An 8,599-nucleotide genomic window follows, 5' to 3' on the forward strand; every position below is an offset into this window, starting at 1 on the left:
CATATAGGCCGTTAAATTGAGTGGATACTGTAGTTGATTATGGATATATTGTAATGAAATGCTCCTATTGTTAAGAAACACTTTTTAAAAGAATATTTTGTAATGAGCAGCTCTGAAAATCAGTTGATTACAGATAATGCTACATAATACACTTAATGTGTGTATATGTTACCACAAGTGAGGTATATAATGGTATTTATGAGTAAGATGTAATTGTGTCTTTGACACTGATAAAATTAAGTACTGTGGTTTTATATACTGATAATTAGCTAAAAATATATACTGTACAAGTAAATAAATTATTTTACCTTGCACCGAGATCCACCAAGCCTGTATGGTGTGTGTTTCAGTACTTTGGAAATCTGGAACGATCTGGAATCTCTTATCTGCAATGAAACAATACATATTATTGCACTTACCAAAACATGGATGAATGTAGAAAATAGAGAACTATTAGATGAATATCAAATAAATGGATTTAATCTATTTCACACAGATAGATATATTAGACAAGGAGAGGGAGTAGCCATATATGTTAGGTAATATTTGAAATGTAGTCTCGAAAAGACTACATTTCAACAGAAACGTGCCACACACCAGTCACAAGACTGAACCTCATCGAACCCAAACGTCTAAATGAGAGCATGAACGAGTAAGAAATAATACTTTAACACCTGGCATCATACACACAATGAATGCACCTGCAGACACACAACGAGCACTATCAACAAAGCAAAGATTACTCCATAAAAAAAATCATTAAATATGATTGACAATGAGATGAAATAATGCACAGTATGTCAATTTTGTGAAATTTTTTCATTACTGAACTAGGTTTTCAATGCTTACATTTGTTATTCTTGGCATTCTTTGCTTCATATCTGAAGCTTCGTTTTAAGTTTCCACTTCAGACGTGTCTTCCGCAGCTATGCATCTCCGGTTTGCAGCATCAAAATCATCTGCAATAGCTGAATATAATTAATAATATATCAGAGAGATATATATTTATCATTACCTAGTAGTAGTGAACACTAAGAAATAACATAAATCAGCTTTCTAAAGTGATGTTTAATAATACGACACACATGATTTGGAACTTATAACTGGGTTAAGTACTTTGCACATAAGTCTCAAGGAACCATTAGGAAACCCTGCTTGTGATTAAAATATTATGCTGTTTTTATATACTGTATGTGCAGCACAGTACCTCTCCTCTCAATACACCAGCACTGGCCTTCGCCTCTCAATACATCACCACTGCCCCTCACCTCTCAATACATCACCACTGCCCCTCACCTCTCAATACACCACCACTGCCCCTCACCTCTCAATACACCACCACTGCCCCTCGCCTCTCAATACACCACCACTGCCCCTCACCTCTCAATACACCACCACTGCCCCTCACCTCTCAATACACCACCACTGGCCCTCGCCTCTCAATACACCACCACTGCCCCTCACCTCTCAATACATCACCACTGCCCCTCACCTCTCAATACACCACCACTGCCCCTCACCTCTCAATACACCACCACTGGCCCTCGCCTCTCAATACACCACCACTGCCCCTCACCTCTCAATACACCACCACTGCCCCTCACCTCTCAATACACCACCACTGGCCCTCGCCTCTCAATACACCACCACTGCCCCTCACCTCTCAATACACCACCACTGCCCCTCACCTCTCAATACACCACCACTGGCCCTCGCCTCTCAATACACCACCACTGCCCCTCACCTCTTAATACACCACCACTGCCCCTCGCCTCTCAATACACCACCACTGCCCCTCGCCTCTCAATACATCACCACTGCCCCTCACCTCTCAATACACCACCACTGCCCCTCGCCTCTCAATACATCACCACTGCCCCTCACCTCTCAATACACCACCACTGCCCCTCACCTCTTAATACACCACCACTGCCCCTCGCCTCTCAATACACCACCACTGCCCCTCGCCTCTCAATACACCACCACTGCCCCTCACCTCTCAATACACCACCACTGCCCCTCACCTCTTAATACACCACCACTGCCCCTCACCTCTTAATACACCACCACTGCCCCTCGCCTCTCAATACACCACCACTGCCCCTCGCCTCTCAATACATCACCACTGCCCCTCACCTCTCAATACACCACCACTGCCCCTCGCCTCTCAATACACCACCACTGCCCCTCACCTCTCAATACACCACCACTGCCCCTCACCTCTCAATACACCACCACTGCCCCTCACCTCTCAATACACCACCACTGCCCCTCACCTCTCAATACACCACCACTGCCCCTCACCTCTCAATACACTACCACTGCCCCTCACCTCTCAATACACCACCACTGCCCCTCACCTCTCAATACACCACCACTGCCCCTCACCTCTCAATACACCACCACTGCCCCTCACCTCTCAATACACCACCACTGCCCCTCACCTCTCAATACACTACCACTGCCCCTCACCTCTCAATACACCACCACTGCCCCTCACCTCTCAATACACCACCACTGCCCCTCACCTCTCAATACACCACCACTGCCCCTCACCTCTCAATACACCACCACTGCTCCTCACCTCTTAATACACCAGCACTATAGCCAGCACCAAAATCTAATAATATTATAAAATATAAGTGTTTACTTACGATAATATTTGCGTGATTGCATGAAGCGTTTGTCTTCTTGCTGACTGCACGGACCACAAACTGACCGCTTTGTTGATGTTCCTGGCGGCGGATGACGCTGTGACGTCACAGGTGAGGGACGCTTTGCGCACTACTCAATCGTCGCTTGAACCCATCATAAATAGTTTTCTTATTTATTATTATTTTATTTTTATTTATTTTTTTTACAATAAGTTACAATGGAGGTTAACAGAGAATATAGAAAATAAGTTGAATTAACATTCTTGTAAAGCCACTAGCACCCATAGCGTTTCGGGTAAGTCTTTAAACTAACAGTTTTTTATTTCTTTGATAAATTAACAGTAAAATTGATAAAAAATGTTACCAGGTATTTTATAGCTTTTCTTTACAGGTACAGATAATTTTAAGTAAAATAATTACAGTAAAATCAACAAAAATGTTTACAGGTAATTTGAAGAAATATTGACACAAAAGCAGATCAGAATAATACACAATAAAGAAACAAGGATTACTAGATACATGAGAATAGCATTTCAGGGTTATACATTGGTTCACTGAAGCACAATATGAGGATCATTTCGAGGAAAAGTTTCAAGGAATAATGCAGTAGAAAATGCACTCAATACAACAACCATGATATCAAATGATATCTAAGATTACAATGTTAAAGTAATATGGCTTAGGTACAAATATTGGGGGATTGAGTAGCACTAGATACAGTGTGAAGATAAAGCCCATGGTAGAAAACTATGAAGATGAAATTAGGTACTTTTTGGTTTTATTTTTGAATATGGCAAAAGTTGGACAGCTTTTCAAATCATTAGGGAGTAAGTTCCATAGACTAGGTCCCTTTATTTACATAGAGTGTTTACATAGATTAAGTTTGACTCTGAGGATATCAAAAAGATATTTATGTCTGGTGTGGTGGGCATGTGTTCTATTACATCTGTCCAGGAAGAGTTTCAGAACAGGGTTTGCACTTAGAAAAAGGGTTTTATAAACGTAATTTACACAGGAGAATGTGTGAACTGAATTTATGTTTAGCATGTTTAGGGATTTAAACAGAGGAGCTGTGTGTTGTCTGAAGGTAGAGTTAGTTATTGTCCTGATAGCAGATTTTTGCTGGATGATGATGGGCCTGAGGTAGTTTGCAGAGGTTGAACCCCAAGCACAGCTACCATAAGTAAGATAGAGATAGATAAGTGCATAATAGAGTGAGAGGAGAGCAGAGTAGGGTACATAATATCTGATCTTAGAGAGTATACCAATTGTTTTAGAAACCTTTTTAGTTATGTGTTGTATATGGGTGCTGAAGTTGAGTCTCTTGTCTAAGTACAGGCCAAGGAACTTTCCATCATTTTTATTGCTAATGTTTACATTATCTATCTGAAGCTGAATTGCATTTGTTGATTTGCTTCCAAATAAGATGTAGTAGGTCTTTTCTATGTTTAGTGTGAGTTTGTTGGTTGACATCCAAAAGTAGACTTTTTTTAATTAATTGTTTACAACCTTATTTAACATGAGTGGGTTGGGGTCAGAGTAGATGAGTAGTATCATCAGCAAACAATATAGGTTTAAGTATGTTAGAGACATTAGGGAGATCATTGATGTATATAAGAAACAGGAGGGTCCTAGGATGCTGCCCTGTGGCACCCATACAGTTATTAGTAGAGTGGGAGAGGTTATATCATTGATGGCTACATATTAGTGTCTGTTACTAAGATAGGATCGGATATAGTTCAGGGCAAGGCCACGGATTCCATATTGGTGGAGTTTAAGTAAGAGGTAGTTATGGTTAACAGTATCAAAAGCCTTTCTCAGGTCAATGAAGAGTCCAATTGGAAACTCACTTTTGTCGAGGGCTGAGAAGATTAAGTCAAGCAGACTAACAATACCATCATTGGTACTCTTATGGGAGCGGAAGCCAAACTGACAAGGACTTAGTATATTGAATTTTATAAGGGAGTAGAGCTGTTTGTAAAAAAAAAAAAAAAAATTTTTTTGATAATATAGGTAGATTTGATATGAGTCTAATTATTTATGTCTGCCGTGTTACCTCCTTTATGAACTGGCGTTACTCTTGCTTTTTTAAGGATATTAGGGAAGGTATGACACACTAGGGATTTATTGAACAGCAATGCTATGGGTGGTGCAAGGGCATGGGGGGCACTCCTGTATACCATCGATGGTATTTCACTAATGTTCCCAGCTTTGGTTTTTTAAAAAATAAAATAAAATAAAATGTTTATTTAGGTAAGGTACATACATACAATAAATTTTTACAAAGATTGGTTGACTAGTTATAGGTAGAGCTAGTACATACAATGCCTAAAACCACTATTACGCAAAGCGTTTCGGGCATGATAAACTTAAATGACAAGCTTAATACTAATTGAGCATAATGAGTAGAATGAAAACAAGAAATAAAAACATAGCTGAAAAAGCAGCACAAATACAATTATGTCGACAAACAGCGCTCTTTAAAAAAAAACAGACATTGGTTAACAATAGAAGGGAAAGGTAGGTTACAGGGGATTTATTAGGTATAGCTTCGTTTTTATCTTAAACTGGTTGAGAGAGGTACAGTCTTTAACATGGTTGGGAAGGTCATTCCACATTCTGGACCCCTTGATTTGTAGAGCATTTCTAGTTTGATTAAGTCGTACTCTAGGAATATCAAAACTGTATTTATTTCTGGTGTGGTGCTCATGGGTTCTGTTACAACCTTCTATGAATCTTTTGAGATCAGGATTGGCATTATAGTTTAGCGTTTTATATATGTATAATACACATGAGAGAATGTGCAGTGACAATGTCTAACATATTCAGAGATTTGAGTAGGGGTACCGAGTGATGTCTGGGGCCAGAATTGGATATTGTCCTAATAGCAGCTTTGTGCTGAGTAATTAGAGGACGTAAGTGATTTTGGGTAGTAGAGCCCCAAGCACAAATACCATAGTTGAGATATGGATAGATAAGTTAGTAATAGAGAGTCACCAGGGCAGGGCGTGGTACATAATATCTGATCTTAGAAAGAATGCCCACAGTTTTTGAAACTTTTTTTGATATATTTAGAATGTTTTTTAATTCAAAATTCAGCTTGTGGTCAATGAGAATGCCAAGGAATTTGCCATCTAATTTGTTACAAATTTGGGTATTGTTTATTTTGAGATTTATTTGATTAGAGGATTTATTGCCAAACAGAATATAGAGAGTTTTGTCAATGTTAAGGGTGAGTTTGTTGGCAGTTAGCCACAGATGGACTTTATTTAGCTCAGTATTTACTGTGGCATTTAGAGCAAGGGGGTCAGGACTGGAGTAAATGAAGGTTGTGTCGTCAGCAAATAGAATTGGTTTGAGGTGTTGGGAGGCATTTGGAAGGTCATTAATGTAGATGAGAAAGAGGAGAGGGCCAAGTATGCTGCCCTGAGGAACACCAATGTTGATGGGTAGGGTGGGAGAAATTGTATTATTCACAGAAACATATTGGAGCCTGTCAGTAAGGTAGGATTTGAGGTATTGCAGGGAGTGTCGTCTGACTCCATAATGATGTAATTTAAGAAGAAGGTTTTGGTGGTTGACAGTGTCAAAAGCTTTACGCAGGTCCACAAATAACCCAACAGGGAACTCATTTTTATCAAGAGCTGTATGAATCGAGTTAAGCATACTAATAAGTGCATCGTTAGTGCTTTTTTTTGGGTCTGAAGCCATATTGGCAAGGGCTAAGTATATTGAGTTTGGCTAGATATGAGTAAAGCTGCTTATAGATTAGTTTTTAAAATTTTTTTGACAAGTTTGGCAGGATTGATATAGGTCTGTAGTTGTTAACATCTGTGAGATTACCACATTTGTGGACAGGCGTTACTCTCGCTTTTTTTAGAATATCTGGAAAGGTTTGGAGTTCAAGTGACTTGTTGAAGAGCAAAGCAATAGCAGGGGCTAAAGATCTGGAGGCTTTCTTGTAAATTAAAGTTGGTATCTCCTCAAGGGCACCAGACTTGGTTTTAAGGGAAAGGATTATCTCATTGACGTCAGTGGAATTAATAGGCTTTAGGTACAGAGACTGTGGATAGTTACTTGTAAGATAGTCCTTAATGTCAGTACTGGAAGATGGAATATCATTTGCAAGGGATGAACCAATGGAAGAGAAGAACCTATTGAACTCAATAGCAGAATCAGAGGCTGAAAGCTGACCATTTTTAGCGAGTGAATGATGGACACAACATCTGTAGGGCTGACCGGAGAGAGAAGAGAGTTTGGATAGCTGCCTGAAAGATATGTGGTAACTCTTTGATATCCCCAGAGTTAAACTTAATCTGTGTAAACACTATGCAAATAAAGGGACCCAGTTTATGGAACTCACTCCCTACTGAATTGAAAAGCTGTCCAACTTTTACATCATTCAAAATCAATACTAAAAAGTACCTAATTTCATCTTCATAGTTTTTCACTTTTTGCCTTAAAATTGCACTGTATCAATTGCTACCAAATCTCCCAACATTTATGTTCCCAATTTGAACATCTTTTCCATTGTGATCATTGCTGTTTTCTTATATGTGCTGCCAATCTGTTGTATGGTGTTTATAAATCTTGTTTGTCAGTATCTTTTGTTACCCAGTCTCCCAATCCTTATGTACCCAATCTGAACATCTTTACCATTGTGATCATTGCTGTCTTATATGTGCTGTCAATCTGCTGTATGGTGTCTATTAACCTTGTTTAAATTACTAATCAAGCTGTCAATGTAATCAATCAGAGCTTTAATATAACAATGTGCTTTAATATACCTATTTATCTCTCTCATCTCATTTTTCTCTTGTAATGTATCTTTATCATTTATCAATTCTGATTGAAATTACCTACTTAAAATTATTTGCTAGATTAAGGACCTGCCCGAAACGCTGTGCGTACTAGTGGCTTTACAAGAATGTAAATACTGTACTATCCAATGTATTCTCATAAACGCAATGTACCTTCTTGTATATATATAAATAAATAAATAAATATGTCTGAGTCTCTGGGATTTTTCGGGCAAGGTTAGCACAAATCGATGAAAAGAAGCTATTAAATTCAGTTGTTGTTTCAAGATCTGTTGCAGGTACTCACCTAGTTGTACTCATCTAGTTGTGCTTGCGGGGGTTGAGCTCTGGCTCTTTGGTCCCGCCTCTCAACCGTCAATCAACAGGTGTACAGGTTCCTGAGCCTATTGGGCTCTATCATATCTACACTTGAAACTGTGTATGGAGTCAGCCTCCTCCACATTGCTTCCTAATGCATTCCATTTGTCAACCACTCTGACACTAAAAAAGTTCTTTCTAATATCTCTGTGGCTCATTTGGGCACTCAGTTTCCACCTGTGTCCCCTACTGCGTGTGCCCCTTGTGTTAAATAGCCTGTCTTTATCAACCCTGTCGATTCCCTTGAGAATCTTGAATGTGGTGATCATGTCCCCCCTAACTCTTCTATTCATTTATTTATTTATTTATTTATATATAATACAAGAAGGTACATTGGGTTTGTGAGAATACATTGGATAGTACAGTATTTACATTCTTGTAAAGCCACTAGTACGCGCAGCGTTTCGGGCAGTTCCTTAATCTAGCAGATAATTTTAAGTAGGTAATTTCAACCAGAATTGATAAATGATAAGATACATTGCAAGAGAAAAATGAGATGAGAGAGCTAAGTAAGTATATTAAAGCACATTGTTATATTAAAGCTCTGATTGATTACATTGACAGCTTGATTAGTAATTTAAACAAGGTTAATAGACACCATACAGCAGATTGACAGCACATATAAGACAGCAATGATCACAATGGTAAAGATGTTCAGATTGGGTACATAAAGATTGGGAGACTGGGTAGCAAAAGATACATATAAACAAGATTTATAAACACCATACAACAGATTGGCAGCACATATAAGAAAACAGCAATGATCAC

The 8,599-nt window shown here is 38.9% G+C and overlaps 1 long non-coding RNA gene across 1 annotated transcript; it reads right to left on the reverse strand.

The window, feature by feature from the left end:
- Nucleotides 1-331: 331 nt before the first annotated feature.
- LOC138364089 (uncharacterized) lies at nt 332-2,795 on the reverse strand. The gene is made up of 3 exons (XR_011228285.1): nt 2,655-2,795; nt 850-959; nt 332-386 (listed from the first exon to the last, which is right to left on the reverse strand). It is a non-coding gene; the product is annotated as an uncharacterized lncRNA (long non-coding RNA).
- Between the last annotated feature and the right edge of the window lie 5,804 nt (nt 2,796-8,599).

Source organism: Procambarus clarkii, chromosome 12, assembly GCF_040958095.1.
Source record: "Procambarus clarkii isolate CNS0578487 chromosome 12, FALCON_Pclarkii_2.0, whole genome shotgun sequence".
Lineage (NCBI taxonomy): Eukaryota > Metazoa > Arthropoda > Malacostraca > Decapoda > Cambaridae > Procambarus > Procambarus clarkii.